The sequence below is a fragment of the Lepidochelys kempii genome, chromosome 1, assembly GCF_965140265.1.
Source record: "Lepidochelys kempii isolate rLepKem1 chromosome 1, rLepKem1.hap2, whole genome shotgun sequence".
Taxonomy (NCBI): Eukaryota; Metazoa; Chordata; order Testudines; family Cheloniidae; genus Lepidochelys; species Lepidochelys kempii.
The window spans coordinates 117,281,931-117,304,170 of record NC_133256.1 but is presented as its reverse complement, the minus strand read 5'-3'; positions in this window follow the sequence as shown (position 1 = coordinate 117,304,170).

Here is a 22,240-nt window from a genome sequence, read left to right as displayed (position 1 = left end):
GGGCAGTCAGGGGACAGGGAGCAGAGGGTGGTTGGATGGGGCGGAGGTTTTTTGGGGGGCAGTCAGGGGATGGGGAGCAGGGGGGGTTGGATAGGCATGGGAGTCCTGGCGGGGCTTGTCAGGGGCTAGGGGTGTGGATAGGGGTCGGGGCAGTCAGGGGATGGGGAACGGGGTTTGGATAGGGGGTGGGGTCCCGGTGGGCCTGCCAGGAGGCAGGGGTGTGGATTGGGGTCGGGGGGGGGGGCACTCAAGGGACAAGGTGCAGGGGGGGTTGGATGGGTCGGGAGTTCTGAGGGGGGCAGTCAGGGGATGGGAAGTGGGAGGGGGCCAGGCTGTCTGGGGAGGCACAACCTTCCCTACCCGGCCCTCCATACAGTTTCACAACTCTGATGTGGCCTTCCGGCCAAAAAGTTTGCACACCCCTGCTGTAGAGTTTAGAATATGCCAGATATAGAGTAAACTACAGCTGCCCACAAGATGGCACTGTTCTCCATGAAAAGGTACCATCACTACTTCCTCGGGCATAATACTGCAGTCATAGTGCTTATTCCAATGGAATATCAGTGGTATTACTGATACTGATAGATACTGTGTCTAGTAATATGTGTTTATAGATTGGGCCCTTTGAGAGTACCTACACTCATGCTAGTAGGCAAGGATTGATGTAGGGAGTGCTAAAATATAACCCACTGCACATATATGAGAACATATCCCATAGTGAAGGAGTACTTGTGGCACCTTAGAGACTAACAAATTTATTTGAGCATAAGCTTTTGTGAGCTACAGCTCACTTCATCGGACGCATTCAGTGGAAAATACAGTGGGGAGATTTATATACATAGAGAACATGAAACAATGGGTGTTACCATACACACTGTAACGAGAGTGATCACTTAAGGTAAGCTATTACCAGCAGGAGAGCGGGGGGACCTTTCGTAGTGATAATCAAGGTGGGCCATCTCCAGCAGTTAACAAGAACGTCTGAAGAACAGTGCGGGGTGGGAGAGGGGAATAAACATGGGGAAATAGTTTTACTTTGTGTAATGACCCATCCACTTCCAGTCTCTATTCAAGCCTAAGTTAATTGTATCCAGTTTGCAAATTAATTCCAATTCAGCAGTCTCTCGTTGGAGTCTGTTTTTGAAGTTTTTTCGTTGAAGAATTGCAACTTTTAGGTCTGTAATTGAGTGACCAAAGAGACTGAAGTGTTCTCCGACTGGTTTTTGAATGTTATAATTCTTGACGATTGATTTGTGTCCATTTATTCTTTTACATAGAGACTGTCCAGTTTGACCAATGTAAATGGCAGAGGGGCATTGCTGGCACATGATGGCATATATCACATTCGTAGATGTGCAGGTGAACGAGCCTCTGATAGTGTGGCTGATGTGATTAGGCCCTATGATGGTGTCCCCTGAATAGATATGTGGACACAGTTGGCAATGGGATTTGTTGCAAAGATTGGTTCCTGGGTTAGTGGTTCTGTTGTGTGGTGTGTGGTGAGTATTTGCTTCAGGTTGGGGGGCTGTCTGTAAGGAAGGACTGGCCTGTCTCCCAAGATCTGTGAGAGTGATGGGTTGTCCTTCAGGATAGGTTGTAGATCCTTGATAATGCATTGGATAGGTTTTAGTTGGGGGCTGAAGGTGATGGCTGGTTGTGTTCTGTTATTTTCTTTGTTGGCCCTGTCCTGTAGTAGGTGACATGTGGCCCTCTGGGTACTCTTCTGGCTCTGTCAATCTGTTTCTTCCCTTCAACAGGTGGGTATTGTAGTTTTAAGAATGCTTGCTAAAGAACTTGTAGGTCTTTGTCTCTGTCTGAGGGATTGGAGCAAATGCGGTTGTATCCGTAGAGCTTGGCTGTAGACAATCGATCGTGTGGTGTGGTCTGGATGAAAGCTGGAGGCATGTAGGTAGGAATAGTGGTCAGTAGGTTTCCGGTATAGGGTGGTGTTTATGTGACCATCGCTTATTAGCACCATAGTGTCCAGGAAGTGGATCTCTTGTGGGGACTGGTCTAGGCTGAGGTTGATGGTGGGATGGAAATTGTTGAAATCATGGTGGAATTCGTCAAGGGCTTCTTTTCCATGGATCCAGATGATGAAGATGTCATCAATGTAGCACAAGTAGAGTGCGGTATTAGGGGACAATGAGGAAGCGTTGTTCTAAGTCAGCCATAAAAAAACTATTTCCCCATGTTTATTCTCCCCCACCCCTCACTGTTCCTCAGATGTTCTTGTCAACTGCTGGAAATGGCCCACCTTGATTATCACTACAAAAGATTTTTCCCCCCACGCTCTCCTGCTGGTAATAGCTCACGGTAAGTGATCACTCTCATTACAGTGTGTATGGTAACACCCATTGTTTCATGTTCTCTGTGTATATAAATCTCCCCACTGTATTTTCCACTGAATGCATCCGATGAAGTGAGCTGTAGCTCACGAAAGCTTATGCTCAAATAAATTTTTGTTAGTCTCAAAGGTGCCACAAGTCCTCCTTTTCTTTTTGCGAATACAGACTAACACGGCTGCTACTCTGAAACATATCCCACAGTGTTCATGTTTCAAGGTTTTTAACAGTTTTCGTTGTACCAAATATTAGTGCATGATATTTTTATATTTAACACCATCCTGGTCTTTCCTGCATTCTGATTTAACTGATAAAAGGTAAGTATATGCCTGTCATGTATATCTACTTTCAGTGCATCAGAATGTCTTTTCAAGCTGCTCCAAATGATAGAAAAACATTGGGCATGTTGCTCTTTATTGCAAAAAAAAATTAAGCTGCCTAACCAAACAAAAGTCTGGACACTTTTACAGTACACCCATGGATGTTGAAAATCATGTCTTTTGGCATTAATATTTTAATGAGGAACAGATAAATCGCCTATAAGTCAAGAATACCTGTCTATATGCATTTCTAATGCATGCATCACCATAGTATCTAGACACCAGTACATGAATAGATTTCACATCCAGTTCAGTCTTCAAAAGGGATCTAGGTTCCTTTTCTGCAAAGCTTTAGCACAGGCTGGACTTTATGCACTAGTAGTCCCATTTGACTCTCAGTGGGTGAAGTAAGCATGTGCCTAAGTCTTTTCAGGTTCTAGGCTATAAACTCTGGCCATGTCGTTATAGCTACTGTCCAGGGTCAGATCACTTTCAAGACTTAATTTCCAAGGAGAATTTCCCTGGGCCATTTTCCCCATTCTGTTTTCTACTAAAGACAGGCCTACACAAAGGGCCCTGCAACATGACCTATAAGTGGCAAGACTCAGGCTCATCCTGATTTTAGGAGGTAGTTAGCACCATTGGTTAGGAGCAATGATATGATAAACCTAGTCCAAGAAAGACTATCCGAAGTAAGAAGCCTCTGGCCCCTTTCTGGGTTAGTGGTGTATCCATACTGTTAATAAAAACAAGTAACAAATAAAAAGACAGGCATTGCTGTGCCTAAACGTATAAAAAGCACTTCTCAAAATAAAATAAAATAAAAATGTGCCAAAATAATCCCCACAAATGGTCAAACATAAGTATGACTTGATCAAATCAGAATTCCACAATATTTTGTAGTGGAAAATGCTTGGTTTCCTAATTCGCCCCTTCTCTCCCTCTCCTGATTTCCACTTCCTCCTGGTTCATCAAGCTTCACAGAAGAGGCAGAGGGGTTGTTACACCCCACACACATCCTGAATTTGCTGCTCTGGTATGTCTTTTGTTCAGTATTAAGGGACAAGTGGATTTTGCAAGCTAAGCTGTGAAAACCATATTGGGCCTTCAACATGCTGCAGAAGACCATACATTTGATGAATGGAAGACCACATGAAACAAATTGGCAAAAATCTTAACTGTGTCCCTAACATTCTTTTAATAATACTAATAAATAAAATAATAATTCTTAGAACTGTTCACAGAGATTTCATCTTCAAAGTGCTATACAAACAAGTAATCAGTCCTCACAACTACGCAGGTGAAATAAGAAAGCAGCATCACCAGTAACGATGGAGCTGTGGAGTTTGGATCTGAATTCATTTTACAGAGAGGCCTAAATCATACAATTTAAATGGATCTAAACTTCCCCCAAATGTAGGCGGGCTTGGATCAGGAGTTCCATTTCAGGCACAATTGTTACCATTGTCCTTATTTTATAGGGGGGAAACTGAGGCAGCTAGGTTAAATTACTTGGCCCAAGGCTACAGGAGGAGTCCGTATTAGAATTAGATTGGATTAGGATTTAGGAATTTCTCGTTTCCCCCTCTTGTACTCAGATTAGTTTTAAAAAAAAGCTAACTTTTCTCCTGAGAAAAAGAAATCCCTAACAATGTTATTTTCCATGCTGATGACACGTGCAGACAGTAATGAATATTGAACACAGAGACTAATTTATATTGAGCACAAAAATATAAACTAAGACTAGAAGTTCACTGTATCCAGAACATGCTATTCTGAAAAAATGTCATGTGGTGTCAATGCAGTGTTAGTGCTTCTCTTTGTATCATCTCTTTCAGCCTAATTTGTGACGGATTCAATTTTCCTTTTTTTACCATGGCAACCTCACTATGGCGATTTCAAGGCTAGAAAGCTTTGTATTTATCTTGACCAGCGTGAAGAAGTAGGAACCTTATTAACTGAGGTAGGTGGATAGGTAGCATATGGAATATACTACACTTGAGACAGCATTTCCCTTCCCAGGGCACCTGGGTCATTCATATTATCTTCACTAGCTGCAAGTTTTCCTTTGGAAATACTGAACTGCTAACTGCTCTCCCTGTCCAGACAGATGGCTTCAAAGAAACCTTGCCTCTCTAGGGCAAGATGTCCTCCTGGAACAATAATTAACGCTGGTGGAATTGTTGAAGTGAAGCTTGGAAAGAATGCAGTATCACCAGAGGGCATTAACACAGAAGCTTGGCAGAGGACAGAGAAAGATAGAGAGGGGAAAAGAAGAAGAAAAAAACCCAGACATCATAAAACTGTGATCCTATTAAAATAACATTGAAGTATTCTATTACTGCTCTTTGCCCTCATCTCTCCCTACCTTACAGAGATTTGAGTTCAAATGCGAGAGCTGTTAGCCAGACAAAACCCAATAACAATGTGCATCCAGGGTGAAATTTACACATAGTGGTGAGAGCCAGCACAAAGCCCTTGTTTTATGCGAAACTCATTAGGGCTTTTTCGGGCGTCTGTCAGCAGAGTGGTTGCATGGGGGTGGTGGCACCCCCACTACTTGCTGCAGAAAGCGTCAATGCCCCGGAACAACATAATCTGGTGTGTAAGGCCACAATGGAGGCAGGCTCGGGGATGGGCCACCAAACAATGTCAATTGGCCCTGGACCCCATGCACCAGACACAGAGGGGCTGCAGCCCTTATTCCAGCCCACAGTCTAGAACAGGTTTCAGAGGGGTAGCCGTGTTCGTCTGTATCAGCAAAAAAAACCAAACAAGGAGTACTTGTGACACTTAGAGACTAAAACCCACAGCCCACGAAAGCTTATGCGCAAATAAATCTGTTAGTCTCTAAGGTGCCACAAGTCCTCCTTAGTTTTTTTTAGGCTGGAACAGTGGCTGCAGTACAGCTGCAGAGTGGCCCCACGTGTTGGTCCGGCATTAGATGGATGGATTCCACCTTCCCAACCACCTGCGCAGAGTCTGAGCGCTCATGCTTTATGTGAGTGGAGTAGATTTCTTAGCTGCTTCCCAGCCCTGGCCAGGTAGATACACACTTTCCCTCTCTTATGGTTACAAGTAAAACCCAACACATACTTAGGTACCTTTGTCTGAGTCATCTGCACAGGTATATTCTCCTTCAGAGGCTCATGCATTCAATCATCAGTGGCATTCATGAGAGTCACACCTATCACTGAAGGAGGGCTCTGTCTAAAAACATCCTTTTTGAAAAATAACTACAACTATACCACATAGGCATGGATTAGCACTCACGTCACGCTCCCTGCCAGTACCCGGCCTGGGCCGGGGAAGCTAATGATCCAACTAGCGGACCAAATTCGGTGATGAATCCTGGTCACGTGCCACTGAGGCACACTACACACACACTAAGAAGAAGATTAAACACCTGGGTCCCAGAACTACACAGAACCTTCTTACATACTTGGGAACAGTAAGAATCAATGCTAAAGGTTGTTCTCTGTCCAAGGTCGCTGGGAAATTGAAAGAATTTACCCAATTATCAATTAAGTAATCTTACTTTTTAAGCAAAAGATAGGATATTCCCACAGAACCTGTTCTGACTATACATACCAGGAAATATCAATTGATGGAGGGGTATCTGATGTCCATGCACATTAGGCATGCATTCCTTTCTTAGGCACATTAAAAATGAAAACACTTCGTATTTTATAGGTTTTATACTCTCCATATTCTTTAATAAGAAAAACTTCCAGGTACAGGATCAAAGGAATATTACAATACTTTTCAAAGGAGAACAGATTCTCTCTCATCTTTGGAGAACACTAAAAGTAGTGGAAGAACAGTATAGACACCATCTTAGACTTTTGAACAAATATTCAAAGAAATGTTAAGGTGTCCATTATGAACTTTTAGAGTAAAAGAATTCACTGGGGGAAATAAAAAGTCATTGTCAATACTAGCCGCTGAAAAATTTGAAATATACCTTTTATTAATGCCCATTCTCACCACTTTCATTAATCACCCAAATCTCTTTGTCAAACATCGTAGGATACATTTTGCTTTAAAATATTTTGAGGTGGCATAAAAATGCAAAATAAAACATACAGAAAATATGCTTATAAGCTTTCAGTATTGGGGATCAATTGGGGCTCAAAACCACTGGCTCACGGGGGGTATTTGGAGCAACTCCCCCCAACTCCCACCCTAGCACAAGGAGGGGCATGCCCTGTATTCTCTCTGTGCCTCAGAAGGTCATAGGAGGGAGTAAGATCTGGCACTCAGGGCAATGCAGAGACTGCAGTGACAACTGGCCACTGCACCAGTGGCACATAGTGGCAAGCATGTTACGCTTACACATACATTCAATGGCAAGCTACCAACTTGCCCTTGATATCAGTTGTATTACTCTGCCAAAGCATGCCAGCCGAGATAAAGAATTTACAAATTGCACAGGAATCAGCGAAATAATAGACATTAATAAAACAACTAAGAGCCATTGATGGACCTATCCTCCATGAACTTATCTAATTCTTTTTTCAACCCAGTTATACTTGTGGCCTTCACAACATCCCCGACAATGCTACATGTTCACCATACATTGTATGAAGTACTACTTCCTTATATTTGTTTTAAACCTGCTGCCTTGTAATTTCATTTGGTGACCCCTGGTTCTTGTGTTATGTGAAGGGGTAAATAACACTTCCCTTTTCACATTCTCCACACCAGCCACAATTTTATAGACCTTTCTCATAATCCCGCTTTATTATCTCTTTTCTAAATTGAACAGTCCTAGTCTTTTTAATCTCTCCTCATATGGAAGCTGTTCCATACGCCTAATCCTCTTTGTTGCCCTTCTCTGTACCTTTTCCATTTCTTATATTTTTGAGATGAGGCAACCAGAACTACATGCAGTATTCAAGGGGTGGGCGTACCATGGATTTACATAGTGGAATTATAATACACTGGTTTATCCATCCCTTTTCTAATGGTTCCTAATATTGTTAGCTTTCTTAACTGCTGCTCCACACTGAGCAGACATTTTCAGAGAACTATCCACGATGACTCCAAGATCTTTCGTGAGTGCTAACAGCCAATTTAGACCCCATCATTCGGTATGTATAGTTGGGATTATGTTTTCCAGTGTGCACTTCTTTGCATTTATCAACACTGAATTTCATCAGTCTTTTTTTTGATTAGTCATCCTGTTTAGTAAGATCCCTTTGTAACTCTTCACAGTCAGCTTTGGACTTAACTATCTTTTGTATCATCTGCAAACTTTGCTGCCTCACTGTTTAGCCCTTATCCAGATCATGTATGAATATGTTTCCAGTACATATCCTTGGGGGACCCTGCTATTTACCTCTTTCCACTGTGAAAACAGACCATTTATTCCTACCATTTGTTTCCTATTTTTAACCAGTTATTGATTCATAAGAGGACCTTCCCTCTTATCCCATGTCTGCTTAAGAGCCTTTAGTGAGGGACTTTGTCAAAGGCTTTCTGAAAGTCCAAGCACACTATATCCACTGGATCATCCTTGTCCACATTTGTTGACCCCCCCTTCAAAGAATTCTAATAGATTGGCGAGGCATGATTTCCCTTTACAAAAGCAGCATTAACTCTCCCCCAACATATCGTGTTCATCTATGTGTCTGATAATTCTGTTCCTTCCTATAGTTTCAACCAGTTTTCCTGGTATTGACATTAGGCTTACTGGCCTGTAATTGCTAGGATCACCTCTGGAACCTTTTTTAAAAATCAGCATTACATTAGCTGTCCTCCAGTCATCTGAATAAGTGGTTCCATAGGGTGGAAGGGAAAGCTACACAAGTCACTGTAGTAGCTGATGCTGCTTTCCCTAGTTACTGCAGTAGCTGATGCTGCTTTCCCTCATGCATTTGGGGAAGAAGGAACGAGAAGAATCTGCTAGAAAATTGCTGCCCCACCCCTACCCCCAGTATGCCATAGGCAATACTTCTCACTTATGCATTAAGACAAACTCTGGGAGTTGTGGATTAGGGTCCCACTCACTTATCAGCCTTCCCAGAGAGGGGAATATGGAGAAGGGTGTTGGAATTTTCTTTAGTTAGCTCAGTGGACTGCCAGGTTCTTAACCAATGTTTCATCCACCACTTAGAGTAAAAATCACGCTCATTCCGTAGTTGATGCAAGTTCCATTAGGAAAACTAAATGTTTTCTAATAATCAATCAGTTTCATTCGTTTGGCTGAATAAGGTCATATCTCCTCCTTTCCCACAAGAATATATAAAAGAATAAGCATTTTGCAGTTTCTGTTGCCCAGCCCCAGCCAGGAGACCAAAATTAAGCGCTTGAAAGTACACCCTATAAGGAGAGTTACTATTAGGGAAGCTGAGGTTGTACAGCACGCCTCTGAGGAAATGCCCTTTTTGAATTCTTCACAAAGCAAAGACGAACTTGTATTTCCTGATGTTTTCTCCTGCCCGAGCACCGTGAACACTTCCACAGTAAACCGATAACATGTGTACATCACTTGAGCTAAAGCTATTTCTCCCTGCATCCAGTTAAGCCAACCTCAAGCCTGAAGTGGTAGCTCGGTCAACAGAAGCGCTGTCTACACCAGAGGTTAGGCTGGCTTAACTATGTCTCTCTCAGGGGTGCGGATTTCTCAACCCCCTGAGAGATGTAGCTATGCCGCTGTAACTTTTCAGTGTTGATCAGGTCTCTGCTCAACAGCAAGAAGTCAATTTCACAGTTCAAATTGTCACAAAGTTGCAAAGTGTGAGTCATGAGAGTAGGGTCCCTGTTTAACAGCTGCAAAGCCTGGACCCCTCTTGCAACTTGCTCTTGCGGTTTAGTGTTTATTTTTATGTATAGTCTTGTGACTTTAAGTATTGTAACTGCTACCCCTCAACACACACCAGGATTACTAATGTATAGGACAAAATTCCACTCTTAGCTAAGCACAGTCACCTCCCATTGAGTTCAGAGGGAACTGTTCACAGTGAGAAGAGGACAGGGACAGAATGTGGCCTACAGCCTAATTGCTCTGAAGCTTGTTGTTGCCTGAAGCGTAGTACTCATACACCATATATAAGGCTATATGGTAGGCCAGGGTTTACAGTACAGGCGATCCCATCTCCCCCTCCCTCCCCGCGCTTGCTAAAAGCTCTCCTTCCCCATTGCCACTACACAGCAGCCCCAGGACTGCCTGGGGTCGGGGAAGGAGCCCATGTCACAACAAAGACAAGGAAGTGTCCTTGTGGTATCCCCATGCCTTACTGGCAGCCCTGCCCAAGGAACTCCATCCCCCAATCAGGAGAGAAGACTGCTTCTCCTGGTATCCTTCAGATACTCCCTTTCCCAGCTGCAACCAACTTTATAAAAGGCAACCTGGTGATAGGCTGCCCAACCAGATGGCCTCTCAGGGGACATTTGTTCCTGGACAGTGGCCAGGCTAAACTCAAGATGTGGAAGGAGGGACTACCTTGACCAACCACTGCCATGGGATGGGGTTAGCCATTTGAGCCACTCTGGCTGCTCTCGAAACACAGCTGGAGCTTTATGCATAAACTGCCCAAAGAAATATGCACTCTGTATGCTGGCCTTGGTTTTATTACTAGCAGAATATGCTTGAGGGAAAAAAAGGTGTGTGTTGCAATGCTCTCCTTAAAGCTATGAGACATTCCACCACCAGCAAGGAGCATGACAAATCCCTCACTTAATGTCACTAACGTGTGACAGATTGCAAAAAAAGCATTTCTTCTCAATCATTACTCATGCTACCTTCAAATCAGCAGATTGGTCTGTTTGCTAACTGTCTCCACCAAGGCATTGAGGCTACATCTTTACTATGGACACAACATAGTAAAACAATTCAGCCATCTACAAAACTGTCCACACAATTTCTAATCACAATTTGGATTAGGTTTTATCAAAAGATTGATTTTGAAAAACAAAGTTTTCCCCTCTAACTTTTAAAAGGACCGTGTTACTCTCTCTCTCGCTCTCTATTTCAATCTGTTTATCTCTCTATATTATATTACTCTTGCCTCTGCCAAATTCCAATCCATAAATCTAAGCAGAACAGAATTCTGAATAGTTCTAACGTAACTGATTTGCGCTCTGATTCTGCAACTCTTCTCATGTGAATATTGAGGTCCCATTGTCATTGTATTATCACTGTTGTTTAACATCTATATTGCAGTAGCATCTAAAGGCTAGGTTGGGCACCATTACCCTAAATCTCTTTGAGGGGTTAGACTTAGGTCACACCCCTCTCTTTGGCATTTCTTATTGGCTATCTTAGGTGGCTCCCCATTCAGCTTGCTGGCTTTTATGGATCCCATTCTTAGGCACCTAACTCTCACTATACATTGTATAGAGAGACTGCGTGCCTCATCTGAGGCTATGAATTACATTAGGTGGCAGGGCACACACAGGTACAACACAGAACCTAAGTCCCCTTTGTGGATCTAGCCCTAAGCTCTCAAGCTAAGTAAAGTATTTCAAGGAACAATTACCAAACTCGACAATCAATATGAAGCACGGTATACATAATTAGGTTTATAGCATTAAATTTCTCAGTGAAATCAATAGCCAAAAAGAAAAAAAGTAGCTACTAAATGATAGAAAGTATTCGTTAGGAATTAGTAACTACTGTCCAAAAGCAAAATTGTGAAACTCTCTATATACAATTTGTTTTTTTCCACACTGCCTGATTTATGACCAGCTCTTTCTCAAGTTCTTAGTACACTTCATGCTAACTGTGTTCCTTTTTTCTTAAAATAACTCAATTCCTCCCTTTTACAATGAACTTACTCATGCTCTTTGAACTTCAAGGTAGAAAAATCAAAGGCAGTCAATATGTCTCTCAGGAATTTTTGACCTACTTTGTAGTGATTAGTTCTCGTCTCCACCAGAAATGCAGAGAACTATGTCAGAAAGATTTACACAATAAGCTGTCAAGAATCTCTCTTCTTTTAACTTTATGCCACTCCATATGCACAAACTTCAGATACAATTGTAGGATGAATCTCTTTGCCAATGGATAATGTAAAAGATACCTGTGTGGGCTAAAGAGTCTGCTTGAATAGGTTATCAAATGTAACTTAGAAAAGTATCTCTAAAATTCTGTGATGTAGGCAATGGAGTGAGAACTGTTGCAGAATGAATCCCATCAGCAAAGAAAGGGACAATTTTAAACGTTTGGGATCAAATCAGATGTTTCTTCCCACATGGGGAAAAAATTCCAGTAAGTGAAGTTATTTTTATAAAATAAATGGTAACATTACCCCTTTTTGACCTGAGCAGCTAGTCAAAGTTTTGGGACCTGGGGATGTTCAGCTGGCAGTAGAAGTCGATAAAGTCTGGTATTTCCTTTGATGCAGCTTTGTTTATTTACAAAGAATGTACAGAGTTCTGTGTCTCTTAACGCAGATGGAATCAGTTAGCAGGAACAGCTTCTTTTGCTCACAGCATCAAGAGCACCCTTTTCAGTCTGCTCCCCAGACCCAAAAATCTTCCCTCAGGTTTCTTCCAGGGTCATCCACTGTGCTGTCCCTCCCACACCCCTTTTCCAGTTTTTCTGTTCTGCCTTCTGTTCCCCACACCCAACTTAAAACAATACTCAGCCAAAAGCTCCTGAGGGGGTTCACACCTGGGTTTTGTCTTAGCTGGGGGGGAGGTGGGAGGGGTTAACTCAACCCATAACAAGATTTCACCCTGCTCCTAACAATACTTAAAAGTAATAATACAGTATAGCACTTTTCAGACGTAAAGTGCTGATAAACACTAACTAATTCAGGGGCTGATCCCTACAACCACTACTCTCACAAGTAATCACATTGAGGCCAAATCCTGAAGTTCTTACCAAGGCCCTGCTCCTCCAATCAAATCCACCTGTGTAGACCTCTGCAGCCATGCAAAACCCAACTGAAGTCAGAGAGGTTCTACTCAAGAACAGGGGTCTGCCTGTGTGGATCCAATTGCAATATCAGGGCCTAAGAGCTTAACCAGACAAAACACTCATGTAAGGAATTAGACCAAAGACATCTTTAGTCCAGGATAGATTGTGTTGCGATGTACAAATACCACTTCAGAGCTTGGGAAGATGGAAAGATTTCCCTGTGGAGTCTCCTCTGAACTCTTCTGTGAGCAGAGAAGGAACGTTTAATCCCCCACCCCAAGACAGATACTGAGGCTGCAGTTCACAAATCCCACTGATCACAGAGACACTCACAGGGGACCAGGACTATCCAGGTGAGAGGCTGTGTGCCTCTACAATAGCTCTAGGCCCCTGCAGCTGTGCCCCAGCTATCCAGCAGCATGTCTCCAAATGCACCTCTCATGATTTGGCCAATATACAGATACCACTTTGTGAAAATGTAGCCGTTTCTGGAGTGGAGGCAACTTGCAATAATGCGGCAAAATTCTGGCCAGTGATAGCCGGGTGACCCCTTCATCTTCTTAAAACTACCATGGAATTCATAAAGCCCACCCAAGAGCAAACAAGACCTGAGGTCTTAAGGTCTCATTCAAAATAACCTACATATAGTGAAGCTTATGATGATCAACATACACCATCACCTGGGAATTCTTTGTTATCTGGAAACCGCAGAGAATGACTAAGGAAAAAGGCTGTTTAATAAATTTCCCAAAGTAATTGATTCACTGCATCTGTTCTTGTTACCAGTCTGAAGTGGAAAGAACACTCAGAATTTTTCTGCTCTCAATGGCCAGAAACAATAAAGCTCTTCAAAGGTATTTAGGCATACATATATTTAACTTCCATTAGAGGAAACTCTGTAAGGAAATCTTCCCATTTTCCTGACCTCTGCGGGGGTTTTTACACACAGTCCAGGCTGGATTGTGCTGCTAACGACTTCTTCCCAGGATCTGGACCTAACAGACAAATCCTAGTCTTTGCTCAGATAAAATGTCCATGGCACTCAAGATTTAGGGTGGGTAGGAAGATCCAGTATATCCTTACATGGGTAGCAATGAAAATGTATTGATTTTTGCAACCAAACACTTCACTATGTTTTTGCTGTGTTCACAGATAGAAAGTTTCATTTTGTCTGGTTTATTTAATTAATATCTCATTATGCCAGTTGCAATAAAATATGTCATTCTCCCCAAAAGTCTGCACAAACCCTGCATGTAGAAACTGGACTCTTTTTTTTAAACCAAAGTTGGATTCTGGGCTAACTAGCTTTATGGGGACAAAACGAAGCCAAACCTACATCATTAGTATAATTTATTCAGTATTTTTACATTGAGCACTATCAGGAAAATGTCTTGAGTTCAAGGGCAGCACTTTGCTCAGAATATATAAAAGAAAGCCTGGTCGTAAGGGCAAAATCTGATTTAAAGGACTTAGGATCCTTCAATGACAAGCAATTTAAAACTTCAGCAGTAGCTTCACTGTTAGATGAATAAGCAGTACAGAATGTTACATTGCTCTCATGTTAATCCCTTAAAGGAGCAGTGACCTCCATTTAGCACTGATGTATTTAATTGTCCGCATTTCCTGTGCTGCATAACAATTTGCTAGTAGATTCAGTCTCAGAGCAGTTCATTTTCTTGTTAACACTATAATATGTGCTTGCCTCATGATACAACATACATCACACCAAATAAAAGACAGCACTCCGAGAAAGCAAAATAAGACATTTGTCCAGTGAAAAAGGGGATGCTCTGGGGAAAATGAAAGTGTTTATTTTTAAGCTTTCAAGGGGTTAACGCAGCAGTGTAGCAAGAAAAAGTGAAATGAGTAGTTGAGAAAATAGTAGTAAACTTCCAGGCACAAGCTGTGCTAATCTGCAGTTAAGGCTTCACATATTTATCAGTAAATTAGAGGGGGAAATAAACTAAGTAGTGCTGCAGTTTAAAAAAAATGGATGATGAAATTTCTGGTCTGAAAGCCAGAAGAATCAGAGTTGAGATTACAATTCACTGAAAAGCCAATCACTGGAAAGTCTGGACATACAAAGTTAAGTTAGGATGGTGGAGGGAAAAAAGTGGAGAAAAATTGTGTAAAATATAATTGCTTCCTCAATTTCAGACATATCTGCACCCCAGAATTTCACATATCCACAAAATGTCATAAAAATGGTAATTTCATCATGGAAAAAATCTGAAAGTTAGAGTGAGTGCTATGTGGCAAGTCCAGCTGTTGCAACATGCAGCCTCTTACACAGTTAAAACTAAAGATAACATTAACACTAAATATGATCTACTGGCTCCCTATTTAATTCCAAATCCAATTTTAAGTCCTTGTCTTCATTTTCAAATCTCTTAGGGTCTGATTCTAAGTGCCAGTTGATTTCAGTTACGCAGGATCAAACCCTTAATGGGCTGGGACTTTGCTAGCTAAATGGCAAGAACTCATGAATATTGTTGCCCCTTTCCAACCTGAGGAGCTAGTCGAAGTCCAAAGCCCTGAGGATGTTCCATTTGGGAGTAGAAATTGATGATGGAGTCTGCTATTTTCTTTGATGCAATCTTGATTATTTACAGAGTATGCCCAAAGTCCTGCTTCTGCAAATGCAAGAGGAACTAAAAGCAAATGGAACAGTTTCTTAGCTTACAGTCCCAAGCCTCTTTTGTCAGCCCAGGCCCCAAAGCTCTCCTTCTAGCTTCTTCCAGGGTCACACTGTGCTGACCGGCCTCTGCTTCGATTTCTCCAGACGGCCTCTGTCACGCTCTGGATCTGTGTTTTGTCTACACACACCCCCTTACCAACACCATAGACAGCAAGAGCCCCTCCGTCCATACAATCCAAAACTCCTGAGCAGGTTCACATAACCCTTTTGTCTTAGGTGGATGTTTGTGATTAATTCATCCTTACGGTCATGCTAATTGTATGGTATCTTCACACCCATCATTCTCAATGAGGTTTTAACTCAACCCATATCAAGGTTTCACCCATCATAACATACGTTTATCTCTAATCATGTAAGGAGTGCCATCCAAGTTAATGGGCCTACTGATGTGCTTAAAAATTAAGCACATATATGTTTGCAGGAACATGGTGTTAGACACCCCCTCCCTCTCAGCAACCCAGCCGAATTATCTACTCTGCACAGATAAAGCCCTGGATGAAACTGTTGGGGGGTAAGGCATTTTAAGCATTTGGACCCGGGCTGGGCAGCACCTTATAGCTATTCAAGTAAACCCTGTTAGTGCAGATGTAGGGTGTACCAAAATAAGCTATATACCCGCAAAAGCACTTTTATGCCACTATAAATGCATCTACACTAGGGCTTATGTGTGTATAGAAATGTCATTAAAAATTACGCCCCTAACTGTCATAACTGTATCAGCAAAAAGTCTATTGTAGACCTGGCCTTAATGTTTGATCCAAAGCTCATTGAAGTCAATGGAAAGACACCTGTTGACTCAACTTGGCTTTTGATCAGGCTCAATATATCATTTTAAGGTATATATAAACTCAGATAATAATGCCTACCCGGTGTGTTTGTAAAGTTCTCTAAGATCTTTAGAAGGTGCTAAACTACACAGTTATAATTATAATTTTAAACCCCTGAAAATAGGAACACCGGGCAAAATTCTGCTCTCATTTACACAGCAGTAAATCCCAAGTTCGTCCATTTAACTCAATGGAGCTACTCTAGATTTAATAATGGTAGTTTTGAAATCAGAATTTGGCCTACTGTCAAATCTTTAATTAAAGGATTGCAAACATCTCCTCTGAAGAAATAATAGAGAAATGTGATAGAGAAATCCCATTTAAAGTCTTCTGCAGGGAATATGTCTTGTCAACATGACATTCTAAGAGAATTAAATATGAATTCACAAACTCCGATAAACACACACAAGTACAACAAACTGTACACACTCCTCCTGTAACCATCCTTAGCATACCTGTTAAAATAAAATTGTGTTTGATACATTCATAACTGCATGCTAAGCCTACAATATCTTAAATCTGTCTTCCCTCTGTTACGCACATCTAACAACAGTAACCAGGTAACAGAAAACTAATTTACATTCCAGATGGATTATCTGCAGTGATGTATTCCATTAGATGAGCAAAAGGTGGCTTACTTTTCACAATCCATGTTGACACACTGGAAATGAAAGTGACAAAAATTATAGATAGCTCTTAGGTTGAACAAACAGCTAAGAAGAGACATGGAAGAAAGACAGAGACCCAATGGTTCAATCCTGCAAGACCTCGAGCACTCCTGTGAGGTGGTAAGTGCCCTTATGTCCAGTTGAAATCAGTGGGAAAAGGGTGCTCAGTTCCTCATAGGAATGCAGAAGCCTAAATTCAGGAAATAGAGGAATGATCTATTTCTTCACAATATCTTTTTCTACAGTTCAAAACACATAAAAAATAAGAGCCATGAGGGAATAAGACCTAAGGTGGACTAGTAACACCTAACAAGGTTCCTTGGACTTACCCTCACTCACCTATTAAACCATCAGACAGTGTATTTTCTGCATTTAGCACACAGGACATTGAGGTCAAGAGTAAAAGGCAGAAGACATCCTGATGAAGATCTACTTACCTGTTGCAAAGGGTCCTGAACTCCAATTCCTGGTGTGTTCCTGATCCTTCCCTGGTTCCTGTCTTTGTTCCTGTTCTTGTTCTCCTGGCCAGTGTCTGCAAGACATGGTACAGTCCTTCTCTGTTATTCTTGCGAAATCCCACTGAGTAAGGGTTTGGACTCTGGGCTCCATCCCCATTACACCATCTGTGTAACAACCGAGCGGGGGGGCGGGGGGGGGGAGGATCTATAAACTGTTGAAGTAAGTTTGAGATGCCTGAAATTCGTTTTGGGCTGAGGCCTTTATAAGCAATGGGACACGTTTGGTACTTGATAACCAGGACTCAAACTGGGCCAGTTCACAATGGCTTAGCAATTCCATATCTTTCCTTGGAAGCTGCATCTTGTGTCACAGAATCTAAGTTTTCATTAAAAAAAAATTAAGACCAACATTTTAAAAATCTGCCCACTAATTTGCAGTGCCTTCATCTTTGTGTACCTAACTTAGTGTCTTTAGGATTTCTAGAGGTACAAAGCAATCACAGTTCTAACTGAAGTCAATGGGACCTGAAAATCCAGGCATTCAAAATTAGCATACTTTTAAAAAGTGTTGGTTTAAAAATCGGTCACTTAAGCATGTGAAGATAGCCTTAAAAATGTGAACCAGAAGTAAACCACCAAAGCCACCTTAACAGACAACCCAAGACTCAATGGGTGTTGACTCTACAATTTAAACATCTAAGGATCAAACCATGAAAAAAGAGAGTGACTATCATATTATCCACTACATGCATCCGACGAAGTCGATATTCACCCACGAAAGCTTATGCTCCATATACGTCTGTTAGTCTATAAGGTGACACAGGCCTCTTTGCCACTTTTACAGATCCAGACTAACACTCTACCCCTCTGATGCTATCATATTATGAAGTTCTATACCATCTACTGTAAGTGGCATCTCATTTTGGCTACATGAGTGAATGGAACTAGGATGGAGGCAGAGGATGTTTTGAAGATAAAGCTTAGGAGAATACCACCACTTTTCCCCCCCAGTCTGAACCCTGATGCTAAAAACTATTTTTCATCATTTTGACTAATATATCAAATATCACTGTCCTGCAGTGAAACCTGCTAATTTATAAGAATCTAGACCAACGGTCACAAACACCCTAGATTGAGAAACCTGTTACTTAGCTCAACTTCCAAATCATAAAGTTGTAGGATTGGAAGGGACCTCGAGAGGTCATCTAGTCCAGTCCCTTGCACTCATGGCAGGACTAAGTATTATCTAGACCATCGCTGACAGGTGTTTGTCTAACCTGCTCTTAGAAATCTCGAACGATGGAGATTCCATAACCTCCCTAAACAATTTATTCCAGTGCTTAAACCACCCTGATAGTTAGGAATATTTTTCCTAATGTCCAGCCTAAACTGCCCTTGCTGCTTCTTGTCCTATCCTCAGAGGTTAAGGAAAATAATTTTTCTCCCTCATCCTTGTAACAACCTTTTAAGTACTTGAAAACTGTATTCTGGTAGCACACAAGAGTTGTCAGTCACTGCCCACTCACCTATTTATTTAGATTTATAATTAATATGTTTAAAGTACTTATTTCAGTCTCTAGGGCACCTTTGCCATAAGTTAAATATACAATTACATGGGTGGGAGATGTGGAGAAAACCATCAGCAGCTTCTTCTTCTTACTCCAAATACAGACTAGGTTTTCAGCCGGAACACCCGGTTGAAAAGGGACCCTCCCCAGCCCAGTAAAAATGAGCAAGTGAGTGAGGGTGGGGGACAGAGGGATGGGGGATGGAGTGAGTGGGGTGGGGCAAGGGTGTTCGGTTTTGTGCAATTAGAAAGTTGGCCACCCTAAGACTACCTAACCAGAGTATAAAACCTCTCTCACAAATACCTGCCCTTTTTATGCCCCTCTATCTCCCAGTGCTTGGGTAAGCAGATAATTTTCAGGGCACGCTAGAAAGCCTAACAGCTTGAGCTCACAATCTACAAAATGAACTCACTGATTTCAGTGGAAGATGTATCCACACCCTGCCTGACTAAATTCAGCCCCTTATGCTGTATTATCACTAAGAAATCAAACACGGCGTTTTTATAGCATGTGTGTAGAAGGGAGGAGGGATGACCTAGTAGTTAGAGCACTAGATTGAGAATCAGGAGATCAGCATTCAATCCTTGGCTCTTCCTGTATAACCTTGGATAAATCACTTAATCCCAGTTCCCAATCTGCAAATAATACTTCCCTGCCTCACAGGTGTTGTGAGGATGAATTTACTAATGTTTGTGAGGTGCTCGCGTACTATGGTGATGAGGGGCCTAAATAAGTGCATAGATAGCACAGCAATATATTGAAATTATTTTGGTTTAATACAACAGGCAAAGGGGCAGTAAGACTACATTAGTCAGACAATCACATGACAACCCATCACGTTCTTTGTCCTCTCTTGTCCTGTCATTGCACACCAGCTGAAATGAATAGGCAAAAACGACCTCATTTCAGCTTTGGACACAGGCTGTCAGTCACTTCTGACAACAGGCATTCGGTGTTCATTTTCTGCAGCGTTTTAACCAGTCAATCTTTATCTAGTAATTCAAACACGCAGATCCCTCTGCTGAAGACATACCGTTCTGTATTTACACACGCTGCACTGGATCTTTAAAAGTATCATTGTTCTGAGTTACTGGCTTGCACTGCTTTTACGGCGGTGATGCGATTCAAAGTCAGTTAATGATATCGCCAGGGAAAGTTAATTCTCCAATCAGTTCCCATTTCTATTCAAATATAAATGTTATCTGAGACTATGACATTTACAATTCACTGAAAAATATTATTTCTTTTATGTGCAGTTGTTGAGCTGCCAAGGAGCTTTTTTATAGCAATTTCAGCTTCTCTGTCAAGCAGATGATTTAAGACGGGCAGAAGATGCCTTTCCTCACTGATCCATGATGTTCGCCTCTTCCCTCACTCTCAGCCTGTAATGGGCAGAGAAGCAGTACAGCTTAGAATATGGGGAAATGTACACAACTCATTTTTCATTTTAATCTGAAGGAGGGAAAAGGAAACCTAATAAAACACACACAGGGCCATAAAAAAAAGGAAAGACAAATCTACATGATGGATAACACTCACACAATTAAATAAAAATGCACTTGCAGCACCAACCACCACATCACATTTCATTTTTATTTGCAGTGTCATTTTACACTAATGTTTCCTGTCACAGAATCTAAACATAACACATCTGTGGAGAAGATGAAGTCTCAAATTTCAGGGATACCAAGTTATGCTAGGCAGATACAGGAAAGTAGGTCAGTGTGTCATTAATGCAAACATGAACTGAAAGAAACTCCTTCACCTGCTGCAGAAAAAAAGCTTCAACACATTCTAGCATTACATACAGTCTGTGCATATCATTTCCCTTAAATATGCATCAACATTCAGTAATGTGAGCTAATAAGTTAAAATCAAAGAGGCTAAGAACATAAGAACATAAGAATGGCCATACTGGGTCAGACCAAAGGTCCATCCAGACCAGTATCCTGTTTGCTGACAGTGGCCAATGCCAGGTGCCCCAGAGGGAGTGAATATAACTGGTAATGATCAAGTGATCTCTCTCCTGCCATCCATCTCCACCCTCTGACAAAAAAGAGACTTGGGACACCATTCCTTACCCATCCTGGCTAATAGCCATTATGTTAGAGACTGAAATGTTCAGGATGTTAGAGACTGAAATACCTTTTGCTCATAGAGTACAAGGAACTGACCGATCATATATGGTGTTTTCTCACACTAAAAAGACAATATAAAGTAGAAGTGAAATTGTACTGTAACTACACACACTGTAAATCCATGGTGAACTGTACAATTCATTTATATTATTGATGCAGCATCATAAGGCATTTCATCCTAACAATATATTTCACCTTCCAATTTAATCCTTAATATTTTACACAACTCATATGCTCAAGAATGAGACAGGATTAATTCAATATTAAAAATTCTCATCTCACATTCTTGTCAATGGAGAGCAGAGGTACATCATGACTTTCATCTTACACATGAGAGAGGGATAGAACATGGAGGGATGCTAATCTATTAAGCTTGGTCTACACCTGAAAGTTATATTGTAGAGATAAAAATCCTAAAGCCATCTTGGATCCTCTAAAGGACAACTAGGCATCCATTTTGTAAGCCCGTCTTGTCCCCCCCTCACTCTGAGTTTGGCGCCTTTTTAGGTTTAGGCCGGAAAAGTTAGTTACTGTCAATCAGCTAATCTGCCTAGCAACCCAATGTTTATATAAGTGCTCCGATTAGGTGCTCCGATTAGATCAGGACTGCCCGCTTGAGTGACAGAGTCTTGTTGCTGTCTGTTTGAGACAAAGTAAGTGACTGCAGGTAGGCCACTCACCGCACCAGGGTCATCTTAGCAGGGGATATACTCACCTACGTGCACCTATTTCATCTCCTATAGTGATCGCTTGCTCCACACACAACGACGCAGGTGAAGGGAGGGGGAGGGATTCAATTACCTGAAGACGCTCATCTGTTCCTGCCCTGAGGTCCTATCCCCATCTGAGGGATCCGGCTGCCCTGCCGTGCTGCATCCATCTTGAAGAAGAGAAGACATCATCAGATCAAGCTGCTAGAGATGGTAGAGTCATTGTCATTTTAATTCCTGTATACAAATCGCTATTGACACAGCCTGCCTTGTTTCATTATCTGTCTCACCTTGTTACCTGGGGAGTCCTTGCCACCCCATTAATAAAACTTGTTGTGTCTTTATCCTGTCTGAGTCAAATCTGGGAACATAAACGCCTGGTGATAGATACGGGAAGGGAGGCGAACCTGAGACTGAGACTCCTGACCATTGTTAATTCTAGCTCCTGTTTTGGTCAACAATATCAGCACACCCCTTACCAACATAGCTCTGCCAACATAGCTCCCAGTGTAGTGTGCTTCCATTGATGTAGGGAGGTGATGTTCCTGCACCAACAGGAAAAACCTCTTCTGTCGATGTATGCTGTGTCTACAGCAGGAGCGGATTTACCATGAAACAAACCGTTCAGTGGCACGGGGCC